Consider the following 27,048-nt stretch of genomic DNA (forward strand, 5'->3'; position numbering starts at 1 on the left):
TAAACTATTGATATGATATGTATGAATTATAAAACTGTAACATATTTATGCTGTGCAGAAACATACAGCACCAACATTTTCTTTTGGGCACTGGGCTTGTTAGGCTCCTGACTGAAGTTTAAGGCATAAAAAAAAAACCCTCCAGCTATCTAAAACATCAAAGATAAATGGCAGGCTTTGACATCAGCTCATCACAATAAAGAGCAGGGGCATCTTTCTCTGCACCCATATTCATGAGGGGAGAAATCCATCTCAGAAGTACCCATTTCTATAACGACAGCTGCCTAGACAGACCATAATGCAACACAGCTATGGGGTATTTTTACTGATCTGTCATCCTTTGCGAGACAAATACAAGCTATCTTTGACAGCTTTTTTTTGTCATTTGAACAACCTGATGCAGCTTTTTTTGCTGTTGTTGTTGTTGACTTAAAAATCTCTGTTATCACTGTCACTCTCTCCACCTGTACAACACATTAAGCCTCCGTCTTTGGGGGTTGGAAGAGGTGGACGGAAAGTAGATAAAGTTCAACAAAGTTTAGGCCACTGCTGACTGTATTATGCTCATCCAAGGCAAACTAGTGTCAAGGAGGAAGTCTTTGAAGCATTTGAGTTAAGAAAGTACAAGGCACTTAAAGGCTTTCATTGTGGCTGAGGTCAACGCTATTAGCCTGTTGCCAATGAGGCAAGTAACCTCGGGCAAACATCTTTGTCTCAGAGTGGATTTTGTGGGCGTGTGGTGAGAAGAGGAGGTCAAGCACATAAAAACTATCTGCTTGTATGTAGATCTAACAGCAGTGCAGGTTGTAAAAGTGTTAAAAGAATTCCTCCCATCATTTTTAACTTCAACAGCAGCGTTTAATTTGAATTTATTCATTGGATTTCAAAACCAAAAGATCCAACCTTATAAAAATGTGCCCACACGTTTCTCAAGAATCCTAATTTATAATAATCATGCCTAAAATCTCCTCAATGACTCCCTCCACTTATCTCCAAATGCCTATGAATTTGTAGCGCTTATGTCATTATGCTGTTATAAAGTGGAACATCAGTTCAAAATATCTCGACATAAAAAGGAAAAGAGCTCTCAATCTCATTTTACCCCAGCTTGTGTAGATCTGCTTCTGCAATCCTTTCTCATTTCTCCCCAAGGAACCTGGACCTTGATAGACTCAGACAACCGTATCAAGCCACAGAGTGACACAATCTTTATTACATGCATGGCGACTTGGGAGGGGGGTGGGGGGGTTGGGGGGCATCCATGGAGAGAAAGTGATGAGTTAATGGCAAGGAACTATGTTTGATATGGGATGGCAGTTGTTGTTCAGTGTGTCTCCATCATGCTGTGAATTTCCTGGCAAAAGAGGAAAGAAGAAACCTCAACGCCGGGGGTAGGTGTTTTAAATTGAACCACATTTTTACATGGAACCAGCTAGATGAACGTCAGGTTCCCACAGGACTGACCGGACACTCAAGTCACATGAAGGTCAATTAATGCAAATGAAATAATTGAGAAAAATCGAATTAATCAGAGTGAAAGAATAACAGCTGCGGTGAAGGCTGTACACTATCTAAAGACCAACAGAAGCTTGCAGCGTAGTCAATTTAACGATTAATAAGAAGGTTATTAGTTGAAATTAGTTTTCTATGTAAGTGCTGCAGGAACTTTATGAAGTGGCAGGCACCAGAATGAAAGAAAGGTGCATATTATAGTGATTTCTACTGTATGTTAGTCTGGAGGATAAAACACAAATACACAACATAAACAGGCCACCATAATTACATTTTTTTTTTACATCTGGTGCATGACTATGTCCATTATATTTAGGGTTCCCACCACAGATTTATAACAACACCAAGATACCAGATCCCAAAATGGCACCTATTCATTTCAATGGAGTTGTACGCTTGGCACAAAAAAGCTTCTAGTTTCCAGGTTTACATACAAGGTATGTGACCCAGTGAATATGTAGAGTAGTGTTTCTCCAGCAGGCCCTGCCCGTGAGTTCCCACGTGTCAAGAAGTGCAATGTAGCCAATAGGAGGGAGAGTAGGGCGGGTGCTGGCGTCAGTCACATTACTTGTCCTAAGTTCCTTACTTAAATTGAGACCTCCACGGAAAAAAAGTCCACTGCACTTCTGAGCTTTTCCTGGAAAAAATAACTTGTAACTTCTGTGGACGCCACGGCGTAACTCAGTCAGTTATTTAACTCTGCTACTGAAAAGGTATTTGACTCAGAGAGTAGTGATGTTACCACCACACTACTGAGAAGATTCATAATGTTGCTACTTGCAGTGACGCTACCGCCCAACACTGACACATACACACAACGCACGTTTCAGTAGAATCCTGTGTTACACAAACATCAAAATAAAATTAAATAGCATTATAGAAGAAATAGCATTGTGTTGACTGGGATGTTGTACCCCTGGAAAAAAATAGCAAGCTAATGTTCCGAAGCAGAGTGTCAATCAGTCAATGGTGGCCTATGGGGAAAATGCTTTTTAGTAGTGATGGCCAAATGAAGCCTCATGAAGCGTTTTTTTTTATTTTCTGAGCCCACTAGATGGCGCTTTTTGTTCATCAAAAGGTTGAAAGCACACTGAATTGCCATTCTTTGAGCCTCTCTCTTTAAGCCATGAGTGCCATCTAGTGGGCTCTGAAAATAAAGAAAATGCTTCATGAGGCTTCATTTGGCCATCACTACTTTTTAGACCACAGGGAATATCTCTGCTGCAATACCACAAGTAGCCACTGGGAAATACTGGCTGCAACGCAGAGCCATGTTCCATGTATTCCAACACAGTGTTATGGAAAAAATCTCAAAACTTTTCCATTACTATTCAAGGACCTGTAATAGATTTCAATGACCATTCACAAAGTATAACAAGAATCTTGCTCCACCTCAAAAATGATGTACACTTTAAAAGTAGTGGGGCACAGCATATGTGTGGAAACTTGGAAACATACTCAAATAAATACACTCACCGGCCACTTATTAAGTACCCCTGTTCAACTGCTCATTAACACAAATAGCTAATCAGCCAATCACGTGGCAGCAACTCACTGCATTTAGGCATGTAGACATGGTCAAGACAACCTGCTGAAGTTCAAACCGAGCATCAGAATGGGGAAGAAAGGTGATTTAAGTGACTTTGAACGTGGCATGGTTGTTGGTGCCACACGGGCTGGTCTCTTTATTTCAGAAATCTACTGGGATTTTCAGGCACAACCATCTCCAGAGTTTAGAGAGGACTGGCTGACAAATCTGCAGCAACTGCGTGATGCTATCATGTCAATATGGACCAGAATCTCTGAGGAATGTTTCACGCACCTTGTTGAATCTATGCCATGGAGAATTAAGGCAGTTGTGAAGGCAAAGGGGGTCCAACCCAGTACAAGCAATGTACACCTAATAGATAGATAGATAGATAGATAGATAGATAGATAGATAGATCTACAAAATGCAGTGCAGTGAGGATGCAGACATTTCTCTAGAACATGGTCCTGCTGATGCACATTCAGTCCCCATTCGACCCATTCATTTTACTCAGTGACCACACTAACACTACAGCTATGACTATCCTTTAAAGAAAAATGTGGACTTTTCACTGGTGCTACTTTATCCACTGTGACATGTTGACTAATTGCCTTTAAATGCCAATCTCTAAAGAGCACCTTTAGAGATTTCTCCAAAGCCACTTCAAAACACAGCCAAACAACGCACTCAACTGCATTCACAGACACTTAAACAGGGTTTCTTTGTTGTTCAATGTCACAGTGTGCTGACTAAAAAAGTAACCACATAAAAGCTGAATCTCTGAGTTATTCTGGTACAAATCTTCATGGGATGAACCCAGTGGACAACACTGGTGTCCAAGGTGTTGATTTGCTTTGGTCAGGTGCTGAGATTGCTGACTTTAAAATCTCATTTTGTCCTTTCTTTTGGAAGAAAACCTCCCAGCTACTTGTTATTTCAAGACACTCCTTACCCATTGTTATCTTTCAATAGTCTCTTATGTGTATGTGTATTGGTATTCCACTATTAGAACAATTTTAGTGCAATTACCAGCAGTTATAAGAGCATTCTGGAAGCATTTCAGCCCCCTGAAACAGAGAAGCATCTATTTTTCTCGGCAACATACAGATTATATAGAAAGAAGGAGCCTGTGAAGTGTTGTGGCTGCACTTTGGAGCTACTGAGAGCTGTTAGGAAAGTCAATTTTACCTCAAAGTTTCATCAAGGACACCACAAAAGTTGTCACTTCCCCTTACTGTTTGGATAAAGTCTTGCTCGTCACTTTTAACCAAACAAAGAGCTGCCCAAACGTCTGGAACTACGTGTGCATTTGAATACATGGTTTCCTGTGGATATGCTGCAAGCTGAAAGCAGAAAACACAGTTTCCCAATAATTGGACAAAAATATGTGGCCTCATAGTGACTTTTGAGAAGCCATGGCCAAACGGAGCCCCATGGGCTGTTGACGAAGTCTATTTGAAGGCCAATTCTAGCAGTGTTTTGCTCTGCACTCAGAAAAGCCGATATCTCAGCTCCTGTGTCCAGGTGGATGTTAGTCTGTGTCTGGCCTTGGGCCTTTATTGCAGGTTGTACCTGTCACTCTCTCTTCTAGGCTTTCCTGTCTACATCAAATAAAGGCAAAAAAATATCCCCAGAATCTTAAGGGAAAGAGTAGCACTAAGAAAAATAGCAGCTTCAGAAGCATTAACCCTTCTCCCTCAGCACCACATGTCACTTCTGCCCAAAACAGACTGAGCTTATTCGCTGCAAATATGAGCCACAAAACCTGAGTGAGGACTGTCTCATCTCTTTGTCTCAACATTTTCCCTGAAAAATATTTTCATTTGCAGCTTTTTTCCATATTATGCTCATTATCAACTCTGAAACACAATCAAGATATCTACAGTAAAAGCCAAGGACACTCTTTATAGACAACCTGTCACTCGAGAGGCCTTGCCCTCAAATATGCATAACGTTGGGCCTTAATAAAATGTAAACAGATGAGTTATAAAAAAAAAAAAAAATACCTTCATACAGTCGTCATGAATGCTAAAATTAGCTATAGAGACAAAAACTGTAAGCTGCCTGTAAACGTCACTTCTGCTGTAAAGGTTGGCATTTTAACATTGGGGGGGGGGGGGGGGGGGTCTATGGGGATTTACTCTGTTTTGGCCACAAGAGGAACTGCACTTTTTGGCACTACCACATTGGCATCTTTCAGCCAACAGAGGTTAAATGTAGCATATATTCTACATGATATAAATGGTAAAAATGATGTATACCACCCATGCGGAATAGTAATATATGTAAATATGTTAAATTTCCATATATAAAATGTACTTATGAAGTAAAAACGTATGCCCAAACCATATATGAAACCCATTAGAAACTGCAACCATTTCATGTATTGACATATATGTCCAGCCCATTCATGGTATGCACATATAAGTTTAATATATGTTATTTACACTCTTACTAGGGACTTGTCTCAACCAGGATTTGAACCCCAGTCTGGCAAAAAGTTGCTGTTCTTAGCTGCTAAGCTCGGCAGCAGCTGTAAATGGCAAATACCAATTTTTTGCACTGATGTAGGACTGATGTAGACTATCCATCCATCCATTTTCATAACCGCTTATCCTCTTGGGGGTCGCGGGGGGGGCTGGAGCCTATCCCAGCTCACATTGGGCGAGAGGCATGGTACACACACAGTTCACACAGACAGACAACCAGTCATACTCACATTCACACCTACGGGCAATTTAGAGTCACCAATTAACCTGCCTGTCTTTGGACTGTGGGAGGAAGTTGGAGTACCCAGAGAAAACCCACGCTGACATGGGGAGAACATGCAAGCTCAGCACGGAAGGGCTCCCTCCTGGGATCGAACCAGGAACCCTCTTGCTGTGAGGCGATAGTGCTAACTGCTGCCCTGATGTAGGATATGACTTATACAAATAAATGAAGCACATATACACAAATATCCATTCCATAGCCCATTCTTATATGTTAATATCATGTATTAAATACATGATGTAAAAAAATTAGAAAATAATATAAGCATACTGAATTGCTGTATAATGTAGTTTTTACAAACTTGCATATAAAAATTAAATATACACATTTCAACATATATGGTAGCAACATATAATATCATATACAAATTCATCAAATATATATTTTTAACATATGTATATATACAATTCTTACTGTGTATTTCATGCTATAAACTTATATATCCATGTATCCAGAGGACATACAAATGTGATGATGAAATATTGCCATACAGCTAACACAAATGGCAACATCACATTTTCCACAGGGGCGTATGTGTTGTGTCTTACCTTTCCATATGGGAATTCTTGCCAAACCTTCTGATAGTTCTGTCCCTCCCTGCTGCTCCCCTGAAGTTTACATTCCCTCAAATTTTTATCCCAGTGTAATGAAATTTTCAAAATATGCCCATCCACTATATTTATTGATGATAATCTAGCATCACTGCTGTATGTGATTGTGTTTTTTAAATTACGTAGCTGTTTATTCCACATATTTATCGGTTGTATATACACAAAGAGCGAGAGAGACCAGCAGACACACACACACACACACACACACAGATGATTATCATTAGCTCTACATGTGATTAGAAAAGAGCACAATATTGTCATATGAAATTAATAGGAATATTCAATAGATCAAAATATTGTGCTAAAGGTCTCATGTATTTGTTGTTTGTCAAATGTATAGACCATTTTTGTGCACATAATATTAGCATTGGACATTTGTCACCTGGTAATTTGTCCAATATGAATGTAATTCCTGGAATACTGTGCCAACACACTAGTTTATTAACTGCAGAAACAAGACTAAACTGATGCAGCACTGCTGTCTGCAGAGAAAGCAGCACATCTGCTCCCTAGTTGGAGAAAAGATGCACTGTGGCACTGTTTCTCTCACAAAAAGCAGCATGTGAGAAGAAGAAGCCTCCCTTTGGAGAGTAGCATATGGTCTCTAAGTGCGGTTGACATTTTATCTTGAAAACCTAACTTTCTCCCGTTGGCCTGCAGGCTTGGCTATAATTTGAAGTCTTTTCGAGAACTGGAACTGTGTTAAGAGAGAGGCAAAGCTACAACGATGTATAGCGCAAACACGTTTTTTTTAAGGTGGCCTGGGGTGGGGTTTTTGCCACGAACAGTACAGCGTGGGAACACAGTTTTCTAAAGTAGCAAAACACCTGCTGAGAGGAAGGTGGGCCATAGAGGACAGATGCATGCCTGCCAGAGTCAGAGACATGGCTTGAGAGTTGTACAGTAGACCCACATTATTGATACTGCTACTAAAAATACGACAAAACAAAACAAAGCAAAGAGAGCAAGTAAATATAGAAGAGGATCCATAAGGAAGGTGTTAAGATGATTTTGAAATGGATGACAGCTTCACAGAGTATAGATTTGAAGGATATAAATGTGTGTGTGGACGTGTTACAAAATCAGGAGGAGGATGTTAAAAGTCAGTCTCAGCAAAAGCAGTGACTTGGATGTGTTACATGACGCTGATTATGCATTCTCACCAGCAGGCTGGCAGTGTCAAGACCATCTTTTCTGAGTCAGACCCAAGTGGGAGAGAGTTTGGAGAAGCTGTGTGCCACAAATCCCTCTTCTTATCCCCTGTGTGGCAGCAGATGGGGCTCCCTTGCCTGGTGACACAGACAGAGACACAGAAACATGATGCTGCTGAACAACCTGTGGGCAACCCTGGCAACCAAAGCCCTGGGGATCCAGTTGAGACTTCCTGGAGTTCACTTCCACCCTTAATGAGGTGGAAGTCTCATTTTAACTTGCCTGAATGATGCCTTACTCTAGGAGGGTTCATTTTCATTAGCTGTCTTTGCAAAGGAGTATATTTGCTGCACTATTAATACTAATTCTGTCTTAGCTTGTTAAAGTTAGCTTCAGTTTCTCTTCAGTTAGAAGGCAATATTGTAGGTTTTGCTGATCCTGATCTCGTCAGTGCTCGGAGATGGTTTCATGTTTACAGAGTCCATCCTTGAAAACATGAACTCAGGGTTAAGTCCAACATGCTGGCAGGGATCCAGTCTGCTTCACTGTCCTTTAGAAAGAAGCTCTATTAGCTCCCGGGGTGTTTTTCAGTAGATGACCCTGTGCTCTGACCTTCCTGTGGAGGGGAGCAAAGCAAAAACAGGATTGCCCAGCAGGGATCACTAAAGCATGTAATTCATTCATTAATCCTTCTCGCCTCCAATTAGGAATATGTGCGTATAGCTGATATGTTGGTTATGCGTGTTTCACTGGTTTTATGAAAACGGCCTGGCCTCTGTATTTGCATAGCTAGAGTTTAAGAAACTGTAGTGATGCCATATGACCTTTTTCCTTTCAGTGTTACACACCAAAATGTTTGTACATGTTATATTTATTATATCAGGGACACAATGTGCAATATGGGAAAAAAGCAAACAATTAGACAGCTAAAGATGTCTTAAGATGTTCAACATAATTCTAAAAAGAAGTCAAATTATGCATTATGGGACATTTAGAAGTGTAAGTTTACCATCCTGATTAAAATCTATAATTTTGTATTTCATTTAAAAGTACTATATACGTATGCTTAAGCCTTTAAAGAGGCAACAGATAGCATCTTTTCCTAAATATATCATTATGAAAATAATGTGGGTTGCACAGGGTAGTGGCCGCAGTAAAATCAGACTATCAGCGTTTACATAGGTTACTTAATGGCTTTGCAATAAGCTTCTACCATCGGGGGCGAAATTTCGCGGAAAAAATCTGCTTTACGGAAGAAAACGCGTCGTGTATTGCGAAATTGGTCGGTCAGCCAATCAGGGACTGGAGCTGGTCCTTATGAGGAGTTGGGCATGAGATAGTTGAGTCACGAGCACAATGGCAGATGGACAAAGTTGGGAGACAAGTGAAAAAAAGAAGAAGTAAAAGAAAACAAGCTCCTCTGTGTGAGGAGGCCACTGGCCCTGTATTGGGTCCTTTAGTCCAAAATATGTTATGGCACTATTAAGAGAAGGATTTCAGTTGTGCTTATATTGTTGAAAAATGACACTGATGATTGCTTCTAAATTACAACAGAAAGACAGAAATGCATAGTTCTCGGTCATTTTTTGAAAAGTACACCTGACAGCAATATTAACAAGGTAGGATTTGGGGGATTCTTCATTGGATTTTGGCACTGACACCTGATGCAAAACACCTGCTATTGCATCACAAATTGGGCCAAAAGTGCAGCTTGCTTTAAAGTTTCACCTCACACAACAGATTTAGTTGTCTGCTCTTTGATACAAAGCTGATTTACTCGTTGAACATCATTGCAGCAGACCAAAAAGAATATCTGGTGGTTTCGTCAATAATATTTTCAACACTTCAGATTATATTATGAATAAATTGGTAATGACATGTTGATGAAATCTCAAGACTAAAATATGCAAAGAACGTATATGCCACAAGGGCGTGAGGTCAGGACAGACAGATGGTTCACAGTGTGAATTGGAGTGAGCTGCAGCATAAAAATCTGCCGCCCGGGCCTCATCCCCTCGAAGCTAAATCAAGTCAGTCTCTCTAAGATGTAAGTCATCATTTAATGTGAGTCACTGTGGTTAACTCGCCCCAAAAAAGACAGCCATCAATAACCTCCACCCTCCGGGCTGTGTGGTTGTAATGACTTTGCAACAAACAACACGTCACTGCCCTTAATTTAATTAACTTCCATCTTTATTGGCTTAATTGTTTGTGACAAGACGTTCTCCCAGACATGGACTAGGAGGGTGATGGGGTAAATGATATGCCGATGAGTAATTAATGTGTTTCTTAATTGGACTGGAAGCTGTTGGGTTATATGTGGATCAGTGGTGTTCACTTAAATTCAACAAAGTTATCCTTGATTGAGTGGATGGAGAGATTCCTGTGTGCCGGCTTTTGAGTTGATTTTCTTTCCAAGGAGCTCCTCATTAGAAGACATTTAAATTTGGTTTTCAAGATTTCCTTTTCAGATGTGCAGCGAGCACACCTGAGCACCTCTGATGTGCTGTATATTGTATATAGCCGTCCACTGAGCCTCTCCAACTGGCTTGTTTGTGATAACCCAAGAGGACTGTTAACACTGAGGAGATACAGCAGCTTAAGTCTATAATGTCTTTGCCTTTTGTTTAATTAAAGCCCCCTTTCATATCAAGAAGGCTTTGAAAAACATGTCCTCAGTGAATGTGACTATTAAAAGAGCACCCATCAATTCAAAATACTTCTCTAAGAACTAAATTCATTTTATTATGAAAACTGAGGGAAGACATTTATCAAATATGTAGTCTGTCTGAGTGCTATTCAAATAATCCTAAAGTGATTCTAATTTAAACTGTCTGGCATGTTCTCTGCTTTTAAGGGCAAACATTTGCTGCGAGATGCAAATATATAATATATTATCAAGGAGACACAACTCAAGACGCCTCATTCACAGTAAGTATGAGACAACACTTTTAATAGTGAGGGTTTTAGTATTTAAACAAGTATTCCACTGCTGGAAAGATGGTCTTTTCATAAAGCAAGGCCATGTAGGCAGTAGAAAGACGCAAATACTTTTAAAAGTGGTGCTACATGACCAGAGAAAAGAGAGAAAAAGGGATGTGGCATTTGCTTTAGCTCAAGAGGTAGAAAACCTAAAACTATCAGAGTGTACTTATGTTCTCTGGACCAAAAAACATTCCTAATGATGGGTGTTGTAATGGGGGTTTCTTGTCTGAAAAACAAAATGGTAGACAAACAGTAACAAACGATTATGTAGTACAATTAAACAGACAGTTCAGGGCGCTTTCAAACCTGCCCTGTTTGGTGTGATTTATTCAAACTCAAGTACATTTGTCCCCTCAGTGCGTTCTTTGGGCAGGTGTGAACACAACAATCACACTCGGGTGCGCACCAAAACAACCGAACTGAGACCAAATTGAAGAGGTGGTCTCAGTGGGGTACAAACGAACTCTGGTGTGGTTTGTTATGACTGCAATATCTGCACATCTACAAAATTTTGCCACTTCTGAAATGCTCTTGATGATGGTATGATGCCATCAGAAAACAGGACAAAACCGAGTTGCAGCCATGGCAGCCGGAGGTGGCACAGCTGATCCTGGTGGAATTGTCATTCTCGGCTCCCTTACAGTCAAGATGGCAGCACATAGGCCTATAACAAAAACAACTGCCGTATTTATCTTGTATCCTGTCTAATTTGAGTGGATTGCAACATATATAATTAATCTGCAGATGCTCAAGGTCAAAATGAGACCAAACCTTTCTATGGATGTCAGATTTTAAACTGCGAGAAAGGCCAAAACATGACGTGCAACAGACTGTGTAAGGCTTGTTGTTTTTAGCCGAGCAGATTTCCAGTACATGTACGGCCCCTACCAGTTGTTTATGAGGAGTGATGAGTCAGCAGTCAATGACGATATAAAACCGTCAATAAAATGTTTTTTTTTTTTAACAATTGTGAATCACCACAGCCACGAGAAGTCCTAAAAACATAATCCATGTTTGGTCATGGACCCTACTTGGACTTTTATCCCCTTAACATAAATTGCTGTTCAGCCAATGTTTTCCCCTGAAGCTGCCGGACGCCATTACAGAATATCAGCGGGGAATCATGCCAATGTGATGATCCACATTGCAGATATCAGACTTTGGATGGTGAAGAATTTTTTACAGCTTAATCATGACAAAACAGAGATTCTGTTAGTCAGACCAAAGGCTTTGAGGAATAAAATTCACTCCTTGTTAACTCCCCTGTCTGTAAAACCATGTGAGCATGTCAAAAACTTGGGTGTGATTTCAGACGTTGATCTTATCTTCCAGAGGCACATCTCTAATATTTCTAAGACTGCCTTTTATCACCTCAGAAATATATCAAAAGTTAGATGCTTCTTGTCTCAGACAGACTCTGAAAAGCTGGTTCACGCTTTTATTTCAAGAAACCTGGATTACTGTAATGCACTTTTTGCTGGACTGACAAAGCAGACATCAAATGAACTACAGCTTATTCAGAATGCAACAACTCCTTCCCATGTTGCTGACATGCTCACAGAGTACACACCAGAAAGATCCCTTAGATCAGGGGTGTCAAACATATGGCCTGGGGGCCAGAACCGGCCCGCCAAAGGGTCCAATCCGGCCCACTCGATGACTTTGCACATCTGATATTGCCAGGTTTCAGGAGCAGGTTAAATAGTAAGTAGATACTTGATCAGCGTTGCCATGTGGGAAAAGTAGGATTATCGTACCAGAGACTCAAATTTATGGTATTTTGAGGGAAATTATTGTACATCCGTCATAACCAAAATAGCAATCGTACTGATGCGCTATAGGCAAATATAGTCACTCTAGTGTTTACTTTCTTGGTTTACTTTTTTTTTCCATTTTCCTTGCTTCTGTTTTTCCTCTTCTTCTTCTTCTTCTGTTGTGAATCTCATTCTCGCTCGACTTCCTGACGGGTCCTAGCACCTTGTGGGGCAGGTACAGCTGACCATTCAGCCAATCGTGCTCATTGTTCAGAGACAAACGTCACCTGTATCTCACGCCAAGCAAAGTGAACACATCATTGGCCTGACAAATCTTCAGATTGTAAATGGTTTGTTAGGCAGAGGATGGCGTAACCTGCATGTTCAGCTTCCACTTTAGTGGGAAATGATGAAAAAAAGTCACATGTAATTAAAGTGAGTAGTCGACTGACTGAATGTGGAAAAACTGAGACTGAGACTGTGTGAATTTGCACATATTTTTCTCAGCATATCTCAGGCTGTTCATTTGTTTTCTAAATGTTTTCAGAATTAACTTCTTTACACTATAAAAAGGGGAAAAATCTGAAGGGGTTGTTATTTATTGGTTGTTAAGTGATGGTTTTACTGGTCCGGCCCATCTGAGATCAAATTGGGCTGGATGTGGCCCATGAACTAAAATGAGTTTGACACCGCTGCCTTTGATCATCAAATAAAGGTCCATTCATCATACTTAAAATCAACTCTCAGGACTTGATCACTTAGAAAGCATTTTAGCAGCTGGAGGCGCCTTTTTGTAATGGTTTTCAATGAGAATGAGGTTTTCGCCCACGGTTTTTGAGTTGTGACACGCCTCGCATTTCTCTAAGCGCCTAGCATTTTTGCCAGAGCACTATGAACTCCTCAAGTTGAAAAAACTTCATCTCAAAGTGAAAAAACACTGTACATCATCTCATCTCTTTTTTCGACATCTTTTTCCCATTGTCCAATCGGATGATTTGACAATCGGGTTTTCAGTGGTTGTTACGACAACAAGCTGAAGCCAACTGGTGGTACTACTGTACCTGTGATCGACCCTCTTTGTTAGGGTCTCATGTATCCACACAGATCTCTGTTTCCCTGTGCCCAACAAATTATTTGCTGACAGCCTCTCACCCTCAACCAGAGCTACCCTCTGCCAGGCCATTTTATGAGCTAGCTACTAATTACTGTGAAACACACAGGAAGGTTAAAGTAAAGATGTGAGTCCATGGTTGCCTGGCAACAATAAACGGCGCAGCAAGTGTTTTTTTCTTTATTTAAAAACGAATAGGCAGTGTGGGGCGCCTCACGTTTTGAAACATGTAAAATGCTTTCTGTGTGATTGGGGCCTCGATCAGCTCATAGTGCTTTTAGTTATTATGGTCCTACTCCCTGGAATTCTCTTCCACATGAACTACGCTCTGCTACAACAGTGTGCTCTTTTAAAAGCAAACTAAAGGAATTTTTTTTTTTTTGTTTTAGGAATTAGTATTAATATAGTTATTATCTCCCTTTTTAAGAATAATGATAATAAGTACCTACTTCTTTTGTTTGTTTTTATCATGTCCTGCTTGTTTTTATGTATGAAATACTTTATTATCTTATCATAAGTGCTATTCACCTTATTTTTCACGGAAAGATGGAGGCAAAACAGAACGCAGCCAGCTTCTGTTTTTTTGTGCGACACTTCCGGTCCAGCACTCTTGACTACTGTGTAAATGGGAATCGCCTTGTTGTTTACCTTGTTGAGTTTAGCTATATATACAGTACAGGCCAAAAGTTTGGACACACCTTCTCATTCAATGCGTTTTCTTTATTTTCATGACTATTTACATTGTAGATTCTCACTGAAGGCATCAAAACTATGAATGAACACATGTGGAGTTATGTACATAACAAAAAAAGGTGAAATAACTGAAAACATGTTTTATATTCTAGTTTCTTCAAAATAGCCACCCTTTGCTCTGATTACTGCTTTGCACACTCTTGGCATTCTCTCCATGAGCTTCAAGAGGTAGCTTTACTGAAGGGGGAGTCATGTCCCCCCTGTTCCCCCCGGGATTTCCACCCCTGTATATAGCACATTTTTCACGTCACTATATCACCGTTTAGACTAATCTGATGTTTGTAAAGTCTATAAACACAATGATTGAACAAACATTACTGTTTCTGTGTGCACGTTTTGTAATTAATAACATGGTTATCGTAGATTAGCTGGGATAACTGTTAGCTGTTAGCCGTTAGTGGTGTCTGTAATAACTCAATAAACGGGCCGTGGAAAAAATATTTTTTCCAGCGGATGTCTTAGTTACAACATGATTGAGCTAACTGGAGTAGTTTCATGTTGTATCTGACAACGGGAGGCTTTTAACAGATGACGTCCTGAAGTTAGCTTTGCTGCTAGTGTTAGCTGTCCCTGTCAGCTGCAGCCACTGTTTTTTCGCTGATACGGTTCTGCAGGTTCTCTGTTGGTACACTGGAGACAGGGTTCAAGCAGTTTGTCTCTCACGGAACAGATTGTGCTTTTTTGGTTCATAGTTTTTGATTGACGTGCGATTTATTCGCGTTTAGAGGGAATTAATTTTACCGGAAATTACTGGATAACGGAAACGTGGGCACAGTTATCTATTTAAAATACACAGACTAACTAACTAACTAACTGATTGACTAACATAAACAAGTGAAAATTGAAAAAAATTAACTTTCACCGTTAGCTCCGATAAGGGAAAGCGGTTGAGCGGAAGTCACGCACCAAAACACGGAAGCTGATCATTATATACTTCCGTGTTTGAAAATAAGGTGGATACTGTAGTCAGTTGGACTTGCTTAAATTTCTTTAAGATGTTCCATCTCGCATCCAAGAAGCTTCTTCACTTCTGAAGGACTGGTGCAGAGTTGCAGGCTTTAAATTCTGTGTGGGTGTGACCCCTTATAGAGTTGATGAGGTCACATGTGAGTGGTTGACCCACCTGGCCATCTTGTGTGTTGTTGGGGTTAGATGGGTCTGGATGTGAATTGGTGTGACGTTGTCTTGGAAGAAATCCAAAGACTGCATTGTAAGTGGGTGATAAATGGTGTCATAGGCCACCTCCTCTGTTCAACAATGGTCATTCCAGTTTGACGTAAATGGCTTCTTTCGTGCCTCTTTCTAACCATCTGTCTTCTCTGGCCAAGATGTGAACATTGCTGTTCTTCTTTAGATGTAAATGGACAGCTGAGTCTTGACCTGACAAGCTGGCTCTCCTGTGCTGTGCCTATGCTCCTGGAGTGGTTATTATCTTGAACGATATTTTATGTTTGTCATGTATGATGTATCATAAGCACATTAAGTTTAAGCTTGTTGTATGAAATGTGCTATATAAATTAAGATGACTTGACTTGACATGAGGGGCTCTACAAAGCACGTGAAGACCCTGGAATATATTTTGAAATAGCTGTTTTTTTAGCACCTTATGAAGTGTTTGAGAGAAATGGCTGATATAACATGTACAGCATATACTGGGGATATTTTGGTACAGTCATTTTCGTACGTTTTGTAAGCATTTGATAGCATATATTCTGTAGTGTGACATTCCACTGAGACATTCCCAGTGGAGCTACAAGCTATAGTTGGACTGCATGTGACTAATCATGACATAAATCACACAACACCTACAGTTAATGTCAAGTTTCGGTGTCATTCCTTTAGAGTGGAGAATAAATGGCTTCTTTCTGGATCCATTATTTTCCAATCAAACTGAAAAAATCAATCATACACTGTAAGAGGGAGATGTAGCCAAAAGACATAATGCTTTTTGAGGAAAGGACAGAGCTCTCATCTTTTCTTTCTTTATGGGAAAAAGTCAGTCTATTAGTCTTACTTTGCTATTCCTGCCATGAAAGAGTTTGTTACTTAAAGATATATCCAAGGAGTAAATACAAAAAGGTCAAACAAGTTTCCTCAACAGCGAAAAACTTCAGCTAAAGTAACTCCTCGAATGCAAAGACACACAACAGCGTTCAACCTGCAGGGTGGCCCGGCTCAGCACTGGCACTGGACTTTGATAATCAAGAGGTGATGAGTTACACATGACCTCGAGGTTATGATCTTGTCAGACCACACAGCAGTGCAGTTAATCCGGTGTCAGAGGGGAAATTTCTCACTACAGTGGACTGATGATCGCTGGATTGGAAGATCCAGCGTGTGGGAATTGTTAGATTCTCACACTGTTATCAAGATCCCATTGATGCTCATCCCTCGCTGTAATACAGCACGTGGTTTTTAGCTCCGCAAGGATACCGGCTAATCCCTACAGGCAAGGCACTGTGATGAAATTCAGTGCTGGCTTCCATGAATAGATACGGTCCAGTCTTTTATTATGACACTGGTTCTTTCTGCTTAGAAGTAATAAGACAATAGACAGGACTTAAGGATAACAAGGCCGCCCAGCAGTAGAAAGCTGAGATAACGAGCCTCCTGACAGACAGCTAAGGTAAGGAGCGGCGGGGAGCTCCCCTCTCATTACCAGATTCTCACCCTCCGATTCAAAACTTTGCTCGATGTCGAGAATATGCTGGTGTGCAAGCTGTGACATCTCCTCAACAATGAGCCGAGGATGCCAGGAGCTTGTTTTTGCCATTTTGATGACAGGCTCAGGTTCAGTGGAGCTGACAGCAGAAATCTTTTGGATCAAATACTACGGACATGCATTATTTTTTAATGTCTGCATAGCATCACACACATCATGATCGCAGCGAGGAATCAGTCATTGATTTATATTCTTAATACAGTGCACCAACTCTGCCAATAATTCAGATTTTCATTTGACTGAAATGTTTTGCTGAGTATTGTGGACACATTGTTACTGTGTGGGCGAAGACCAAGACAGAGAAACATTTGGGCAGCAAATTTTTCCCTTCTCCATTCCTATTCCAGAAAAATTACTTTTCTAACTTTTAAGGGGGACCGTAACTTCTGTACTTCTTCATTTAAAGCTGAATGAAAGGTGAGTTAAGGCTCCAGTTTAAAGGCAAATAAAGGTGCCTGGGGTTGTTTAAATTAGGTGGTTAATTAAAGGAGCAGTGTGTAGGGTTTAGTGGCATCTAGTGGTGAGGAATGGATATTGCAACCAGCTGAAATTTCTCCTATGTGCCAAGCATAAACTCCTGGTTAGGATTCCTTCAGTGCCCATTGTTAAGTTTTTTTTTTTCTGTGATAACTTGAGATACATGATTCAGGAGGTTTGCACCACCAGCAAATTATCCACAGAGGTCTTTTCCTCTCCAAAACAAACAGAGCCAGTGATTTAAACCGGTATAAACACTGAATAAAGCAGTTTCATGTTAGAAATCAGTGATTCTCCAATGCTGTTTGGCATGCCAGAGACAGGCCACTAGCAAAGCAACACCTTATGTGTGCTCACTTTGTTCTCTGATAACTTAAGTGCCAGACATTCAGGAGGTTTTTACAGGGAGCTGCATTATCAGCAGAGGTCTTTTCCCCTCCAAAACAAACAGACCCAGTGATGTAAACCGATAAAAAGAACTAAATAAAGCAGTATCTGATCATGTTTGGCTTGTCGTGGAAGGAGGGGCTGTTAACTCAATGGCCAACGCAAAAAATGCAAATGGCCTTATCTAGAGCCAGTGTTTGGTTTGTCCATTCTGGGCTACTGTAGAAACATGGCGGAGCAACATGTCTGACTCTGCGAAGAGGACCTGCTAAGACAGGCTTTTTCTGGATTTTTTAAATTGTGAATTCAATGAAGGGACCAAAACCAACAATCATCACTCATTTTTTACAATTAATGTAATCATTTTTATTTGGGTCTTTTCATAAGCATTCGGCTTTTTACAACAGGGGCTTTTGTTTATTTTAAATGGATTTTATGGGAGTAGATGTAAGGTTAATTGTGTCTTTATTTAATTAATTATTTTTGTTTGCACACACATAAAACTGCATCAAATAAGAAATGTGCCAGGAAAGGTCAAGAAGCAAAAGGTCCCCTCAACTTCAAGGTTCAGTGTGTGCGATTTAGGGGCATATATTGCAAGAGCCCATAGATTTAAAAACCTGCCTTCTTTACATGGAGTTTTGCTGTTTTCTTCCGGTTTTAATCATGTGGACTGTTTAATTTGGAGAGGAAAAGACCTCTGAGGATATTTCAGCTCCCAGTAAAAACATCCTGAATAATGAACACTTGAAGAATTCTAACTGGGAGAAGTTTCAGCTGGTTGCAATCGACAATCCTTAACACCAGGGGTCTCATTTATAAAATGATGCATAGGATCCACCCTAAAAATGTACGTTCAGACAATGCGCTAAAAAATATTTGACAATTTCTACAGTCAGGCTTCACCTCACCCTCTGTGTTGCCAGTTTCCCATCTCCAAAATGTATGTAAACACGGGTCAAAGTTTCTCCCATCAAGTCTGTTTTTATTGATCACAATGCGTCTTACAGGCATTGTTTTGTACGTATGCACCATTTATAAATGAGAGCCCAGCTGCCATGAAATCCCCCTTAATTTTAACCCTGTTCCTTTTAGGAGAAAAAGAAAAAAAATAACAAAGGATAAAAAGTAAAAAAGAACTAAAATAAAAAAAACCCAAACAATACAACAAAAGATAAATGGCAAAAAGAAGCAGTCTGAGCAGAAAGATAAAAATGAACATCTTTCCAATAAAAACAAAGATGAGCTCTTTGTATCTTTCACAATAGTATTATTTTCCATTAATGTGCAAACAGATAAATAGTGAAATAAATAAATAACAATGCTCTTGTCCATCTGTCAATACTTTCAAACTTGCCCAGCCTGTCTTTGCTCTCATCCCAGGCCCATTTGTTCCCCCTAAAGATGTACATCTTTAAAAGTATGTCACACATATTTAAGAAATGCTAAATAATTTCCCAAAGCAGCTGGACACTGTATTTTTTTTTAGAAATGCCACTCAAACAGGAGTAAATAGTGGATTTGTTGGGGACTATTTTTAGCTGTGAATTCGGTGCAGCATAGAGTATTTACAGCAGCAGGAGGGTGTATGTGATATCGACTCAAAAAAGTGCAATGGTGTGGATCTGCTTCTAATGGGCTTTTGGCATAAGGAAGGTCTATAGCACACAGAGGGATCTGGCTACACTGACAACAGGCTACTTGTTGGAAGGATCAGATTATTGTTAGTGTTTTCATTGGATTTGTTGACAGTGAGAGCAGTATAGAACATCACCAGGCTTCAGTGCTATTACTGCCACCCCTCCATTGGATGCACATATTTTATATTCAAGACAAGGGTCAATTATCTGCCTTACCAAACCATTTTAGAGCTGTTTAGAGTGGACAAGCTGCCAACAGAATTCACCATTATGTTTAGTGTGTGTGTGCGAGACTGAGAGAGAGCGATCCATGTATGTGCTGGTGTAACTTTCCAAAAAGCCTTCCGGTCCATTGGCACTCAAATGAACCAATCTGTCTTTGCACAAACATTGAGGGGTTAATAGGATGTTCACCTTGGGGATGCCAAACTGAGAAAAAGCCCTGTGGGAAAAGTCATAAGCATCCCCCACCTTCCCATGATTCCCAGCACAGGGTGCCTGATTCATGAGGACAGCAGACATTAAACTGTAATGGCCTCACCTTACTTTCTTAAATTTGTTCTGTTAAAGTCCATGATTCTCGCACTTGTTAGACTTTCACACTGAGTGAACAAGAGGCAAATCAGGTCGTGTGTTTTACTACCTACTGCAGGAAAAAAGGATGAAACAGATGAGTACTTATATTTCATGTGGTGACTACAAATCAGGAAAAAAGATGAGAAGAATGTATGTGTGTGTGCTGTCCATTTACAAGCCCCAAGCGGTCTGCATTAAAGTATGAACCAACCCTTAGTTTGGCATGCAAGTACTGCTGAGGCTGATGGGAATATCATTAGTTTTGTTGGTCGGTCAATAGATAGGTAGGTAGTGACAGATAGATAGATAGATAGATAGACAGACAGACAGACAGACAGACAAACAGATAGATAGATAGATAGACACCAAAGAGTTCTGTCATCCTCATACAGGGAAGAAGTATAAAATCAAAGAGTTCATTAATTGTATTTCTACACATGTGGTGTATATGCTCAAATGTCCATGTGGCCTTATATATGTGGGTCAAACCAAACGTAATCTCAAATTGAGAATAGCTGAACACAAAGCAGCTATAAGAAATGAAAATATGGACTATGCTACTGCAAGACACTACAAGGACAGAAATCATGGTTCGGCCGCCTCTCTTAAATTTATAGGTATTGAGAGAGTTAATCCCAATCCTAGAGGTGGTAACATCATTAACCAGCTATTGCAGAGAGAAGTCTACTGGATACACACCCTTAACTCTTTAGAACCACATGGACTAAATGAGACATTAGACTTAAGTCCATTTTTGTTAGTTTACTATATGTCTAATTTTTCTCTGCTTCTGCAGGTAATGTATAGGGAAAGTTGAGCCACTTTCACCTCTCCTGGCACATCCCCCTCCCCTCCTCTCCCTGTGTAGACAGGAATGCTAGAGTAGATATTGTAGATTGTGGTATAACCTTTGTAACTTCTGGAGTATCTCCTCTTTTGTTTATATCTCTTATATTGGCCCACTTGTTTTTGATACGTATTTCTAAAAAATCTGACTATTTGACTATTTATACTGTACTCACTCTCCCCTGTTTATATGAGTTGGTACAGCCAGATTATGTATTTTGCATTTATATCTCATTATTGCAATGGGTCTTAACAAGTATGTAAAAAAAAATTATTCCTTTTTGATCTATACTATTTATATTGTTCACACTCTACCTCAAAATTTAGTTCAGACTTGTCAGATGATGAACTGTGCAATTGTAAAGTATTTTCTTGTATCACTGTTTTGATATCTATTTCTATTTATATTGTATGTACTCTCCCTTTAGTATTACAGCTAGGTTATGTACTTTGTATTTGTTTCTCATTGACTGATTGATTGATTGTCTGGTTGTTACTTGCCCTGACTATTTAAGCACACACCTGATGACAATCAAGAGCGAATCTGATGAAGCAACATGTGAAACGTGTTGTTCGCTCCTTTTGTTTATAAACATTTTTGAATAAACTCTGTGTCAATCCTGATATTCTAGTGTGCGCTGGAAGTGTTTGAACTTTTGACTGTGATTTATCCTGCACCAGCTGGCACCTAAAAGAAGCACTGCGCTGCTGTGCACAGGGATTTACTAGTTTTTTGGCTAATTAGTGTGTAGTGCTAATTAGCTACTTAGCACTACATACAAAGTAGATAGATAGATAGATAGATAGATAGATAGATAGATAGATAGATAGATAGATAGATAGGTTGGTAGATCAGTAGGTAGATAGGTATATCTACAGATATGTAAATAGATAGGCAGATAGGTGGGTAGACAGGTAGGTAGATAGATAGGCAGATTGGTAGACAGATCAAATTATATTGTCACACAAGGCTTATTTCCTGTAGCCAAAAAGTGATGCAATGAATATGATGCCTAATTGGCATATTGATATCTTCTGGACTGGAACCTGGATAATGTACACTCAAGTTAAAACAACTTCCTGTTTCATTCATTAATTTGTCACAAGGAATCATACAAAGTACATCTCCAGTGAAATGCGATCCCATTAGCTCTTTTAACTTGCATATAGCAGAGATTTACAGCAGGAACTGGACAGCACCTCTCATTTCTATGAACACACCAGTCCTTATTTTCCGTAAATCACACACCTTCTGTCCTTCTCACGCCAGAGTCCTCTGTTCTGAGTCACCTGGTTGAATTGTGCTGTCTAGGATATAGCCAAGTTTTGGTAGCCTAAACCATATAGGATAGATATTACAGTTCCTGATATCCCACTGTAGACTGATACGGCACAGAGATTGTCCAGTTTATTAAACAACTAGTCCATAGCCATTGGTAGCTTTGTCACCCTCTACCTACAGTCAGGTCCATAATTATTTGGACAATGATACAGTTGTCGTCATTTTGGCTCTGTACACCATCACAATGGGTTTTAAATGAAACAATGAATACCTGCTTAAAGTGCAGACTCTCAGCTTTCATTTAAGGCTTTTTTCAAAAATGTAGTATGAACCGTGTAGGAATTACAACCATTTCTTCACACAGTCCCCCAACTTTAAGGGCTCATAAGTATTTGGACAAACTAACATAATCATCAATTTAACAGTCAGTTTTAATACTTGGTTGTAAATCCTTTACAGTCAATGACTGCCTGAAGTGTTGGACACATAGGCATCATCAGATGCAGGGTTTCTTCCCTGGTGATGCTCTGCCAGCCCTTTACTGCAGCCGTCTGCACTTCCTGCTTGTGTTTTGGGTGTTTTGCCCTCAGTTTTGGCTTCAGCAAGAGAAACGCATGCTCAGTTGGATTCAGGTCAGATGATATGACTTGGCCATTGCAGAACATTCCACTTCTTTGCCTTAAAAATGTCTTTGGTTGCTTTTGCAATATGCTTCAGGTCAATGTCCATCTGCACTGTGAAGCATCGTCCAATGAGTTTTGAAGCATTTGGTTGAATCTGAGCAGATAATGGTGCCCTAAACACTTCAGCTTTCATCCTGCTGCTCTTGTCAGCAGTCACACCATCAATAAATACAAGAGAACCAGTTCCACTGGCAGCCATACATGGCCATGACATAACAGTACCTCCACCATGCTTCACTGATGAGGTGGTGTGCTTTGGATCATGAGCAGTTCCTTCCCTTCTTCCTTCTCTTGTCTTCCCATCATTCTGGTAGTTGATCTTTGTTTTATCTGTCCATAGTATGCTGTTCCACAACTGTACAGGCTTTTTTGATGGTTTTTGACAAACTCTAATCTGGCCTTCCATTTTTAAGGCTAACCAATGGTTTGCATCTTGTGATAAACCCTCTGTATTTATTCTAGTGAAGTCTTGTCTTGCTTACAAGAGCAGCAGGTGGTGTACAGAGCCAAAATGATGACAACTGTATCATTGTCCAAATAATTATGGACCTGACTGTATGCCAATCCTTAATGCCTATGTGCAGTTTCACATAGACTGACCATGTCAGTGATTAGAAAAATGTGGGACAGACAGAAAGACCGATTGACAGAATGACACACTGACCATACCATGACTTAGTCATACCAAAAATTTGGCCACAGGGGGAGCCACAGCGATCGGTCGCATTTTAGCCATTTTGAAGCATTTTTCTGTTGTTATAGCGCCACCCAGTTGCCAATTAGAGTTCAATTTCTCCAGTCACCTTGAGGCGTCCTGTTCTACATATCTACCAAGTTTAGTAAAAATCGAAATGGTGGTTAGGCCTAGATAAGTAATGAGCTCTCTAGCGCCCCCATTTTGTTTGATGGGGTCAATAATGGAGGGGTCCCCTCAGATTATGTGTGGTCATATGCCTACAAAGTTGCGTGGTGATGGGTGAAACCCTTGAGATGTTATACACCTTTATGTGATGAGCCACGCCCTCCGCAATATTCATTGCCTTATAGAAGCTCAGTTTTAGTAAGTTTTCCAACTTTTGCCAAGAGGGAACTTTAGATATTGGTCCCTAGATTATGTTCACCCAGTTTCATGCAGATCGGTCAAACTTCCTACCCTGGAAATCCAGAGTTCTCGCAAGAGCACAATTTGAATTCAGCGAGTCACTCTGGCAATCAGTAATGATGTCATTACCTATGCCGTTATATATAGGCGGGCCAGAGGCGAGCTAAACAGATGACGACAGAGCTGCGACGACAAAGTCCGGAATCAGTCAGTAAACATTGCCAGATGGCTAGATGAACACCAGTTGTTTGAAACGGCTTTGGCCGCTACAATGAATGAGTTAGACTTGGCTTTTTCTCTTAAAGAGGAACAGAAGACGGTGCTCGAATCTTTCCTTTGCAAGAAGGACGTTTTTGCTGTTTTGCCGACTGGATACGGCAAGAGTCTAATCTACCAGTTAGCTCTGCTGGTAGTGCTCTGGATACGTCACCCTGTGTATTGTTCTGATTGGTCGTGGTGTTATCCAATTGCATGAAGTGATATTTACAAATGCATGCTTGGTGCCGCCCCTCGAGTTGGGCCATTTTCATTACTCATGGTCAGACCCTAAATCTTTCTAGATTTGGGTCTGGATTTTCAGGCTACAAATTTCCAAGAAAGAGATCGATTTGAAGTGTTGTTCAAAAAATTCAAAATGGCGGGAAATCTATATAACCAGAAGTTATGGGTTCTTGAGGCAAATTTGCTCCTCATGAGGAGAGGCATCTCTGTGCAAAGTTACATGTCTCTACGACATACGGGGCATGAGATATGCCCATTCAAAGTTTGCAATTTCAATCGGTTGCGATAGCACCCCCCTTTGGCCAATTGATGTAATATTGCTTCAATCGTATCCTCCCATGACCCTCTACCACTGTGCCAAATTTCACATGGATTGACCAAGTCAGTGAGGAGAAAAACGTGGAACAGACACACAGACACACCCACAGACAGACAGACAGAGTTTTTGTCATTTTATAGTAAGATGCCTGTACAAAAACTAGCAGGAAGCTAGCTCAGCTAGTGCCATCTTATCTATGTATATATGTATTCACTATGAATGGTAAATGGACGGCACTTGTATAGGACTTTTCTAGTCTTCCAACTACTCAAAGTGCTTTTACACTACATGTCACATTCACCCACTCAGACGCTGGTGACCAAGGCTACCATACATGGTGCCACCTGCTACTCGGTAACCATTACACGCACTCACACACAGATGGAACAGCAATTTGGAGCAATTTGGGGTTCAGTATCTTGCCCAAGGATACTTCAACATGCAGGCTGGAGAAGCTGGGGATTAAACTGCCAATCTTCCAATTAATGGACAATCTACTCTACCTCTGAGCCACAGCCACCCCAGACTGGTTACTGTCTGGTGAGTTGATTTCCTGACCCCAATGTACCTATTGTTATGTCATTATTCTTTGCATTCATGTTGAGAATAGCAGAGGACTTCAGATGAGCGGAATGCAGGAAATTAAGTCCCTGATACTCAAAATCTCTTGGGGGACGACCCTCAGACCCTCTGCTTGATTTGTGTCCCCAGGGCATAGGGCTTCTGTCAAGGTGACCCTCATTTTTTTCTCCATGCATCAACCCTATAACCAACCAACCTGCAGATGGACCGACTACAGCCGTGAAGCTAGTATGGTTAAAAAGTATCGAGAACATAATGCTCCAACAAGGTCATTTTGTGGGCAGAAAAAAATATCAATATTTGCTTAAGCACAGTTCTCTCAACAGTGAGATAAACTGCAATGACTGTAGAACTATTACAATAGAGATTTCGGGAGAGCACATTTCAGGGTACTCACTGTACATAATGTACAGATACAAAACAGGGAATACAATACACAGTGCTGCTTTGTCCAGGTATAAACACCATATAAGACCTATTATCTCAATACAATGTACAATGTAGTCAATTCTTCATTGCACCAAGGCCATGTTTCTTTCCATTGAGATATATGGAAAACAGACAGACTAAGACAGACAAAGTGATACCATATCCTCCTTGGCAGCAGTAATTAATGCATCTGTTTGAATATGTTTTTAGTCTAATAAGAAAAAAAAATCCTCTCGAGCAGCTGTTAACATAAAAACCTGTTTGGCAGACAATCAAGTCTGACCACACTGCCTGTTTTGTTTCCGCTATGTTCATGAAACAAATGAAGTGCTAGTGCCACCATGCCAGTACACAGGCGTTAATTTGTTCCAGTCACCATCTGATATATAGAAAGCCGCAGCGATACAATGCCATAGGTGGCGGAGTTAATTAGCTTTCTTTAGCAGGCGTCAGGGCAACATTTATCTAAGTTAGAAATCTCAATGACATTTGTCCCTGTAATACACAACCACAGTACACACAGCCAATAATTACTGTGATTGCTGCAAAGGCCATATGAGAGGCAGGCATATAATTTGTAGGTAGATTATAATTTCTTTAGGGTTGACTGTTTTTTGCTACAATTTATTTCACCTTAATGATCAGAAAGAAGAAAAGAAATCAATGTAGCTTATTTATTTTAGATGTATTCTTATTCATGTTCACATAACCTTTCTGTGACTATTATGGAAGTACAGCAGCAAGGAATTTAATAACTTACATGAGGTTTCATAAGCATGCTGGTGACTCATTGCCGAGAAATGGGAGATTAACCGTTTCTGGTCCATAAAATGGGTGTCATTATGTCTTGAATTTGACTGGTGCTGTTGTGGTAGAGAGTTGTCTGCAGAAAAACAAGCTCATCTTTGCATCGACCCAGAACTAAAAGAAAAAGAGAAAGAGAGGCAGACAGAAAGTGTGAAAGAGACAGAGAGAGATTGATGGCCTTATCCCCGAAAGGAGAGCAGATTCTTGTGACAATAGAGCAAGTAAATCAAAAAAAAAAAAAAAAAAAAGACAAACCCATCCAAGTGTCCTTCCCTCCTTTAGTGTTAGACCCGAAGTTGTTCGTTCTTTGAAATTGCTAATAAATCCATTCTTACTTACAATATTTGCTCAAGGACGCAGGTAGATAATCAGTCCCGTCAAGATTTAAAAAGGCTTTTTACTTTGGGACTGGTGCAAGCTAAAATGTCTGATTTCAGCAGCTTTTCTAAAAAATTGCAATGTGTGTTCCAACGTTTTCAGGTGTATCATTTATTAGAAATGAAAGGCAGCTTGTTGC

General features: G+C 40.2%; 1 long non-coding RNA gene across 1 annotated transcript; it reads right to left on the reverse strand.

The window, feature by feature from the left end:
- Nucleotides 1-1,245: 1,245 nt before the first annotated feature.
- On the reverse strand, nucleotides 1,246-26,662 carry LOC144461872 (uncharacterized). The gene is made up of 3 exons (XR_013490457.1): nucleotides 26,485-26,662; nucleotides 7,587-7,712; nucleotides 1,246-1,354 (listed from the first exon to the last, which is right to left on the reverse strand). It is a non-coding gene; the product is annotated as an uncharacterized LOC144461872 (long non-coding RNA).
- Nucleotides 26,663-27,048: the final 386 nt, after the last annotated feature.

Source organism: Epinephelus lanceolatus, chromosome 24 (assembly GCF_041903045.1).
Source record: "Epinephelus lanceolatus isolate andai-2023 chromosome 24, ASM4190304v1, whole genome shotgun sequence".
NCBI lineage: Eukaryota > Metazoa > Chordata > Actinopteri > Perciformes > Serranidae > Epinephelus > Epinephelus lanceolatus.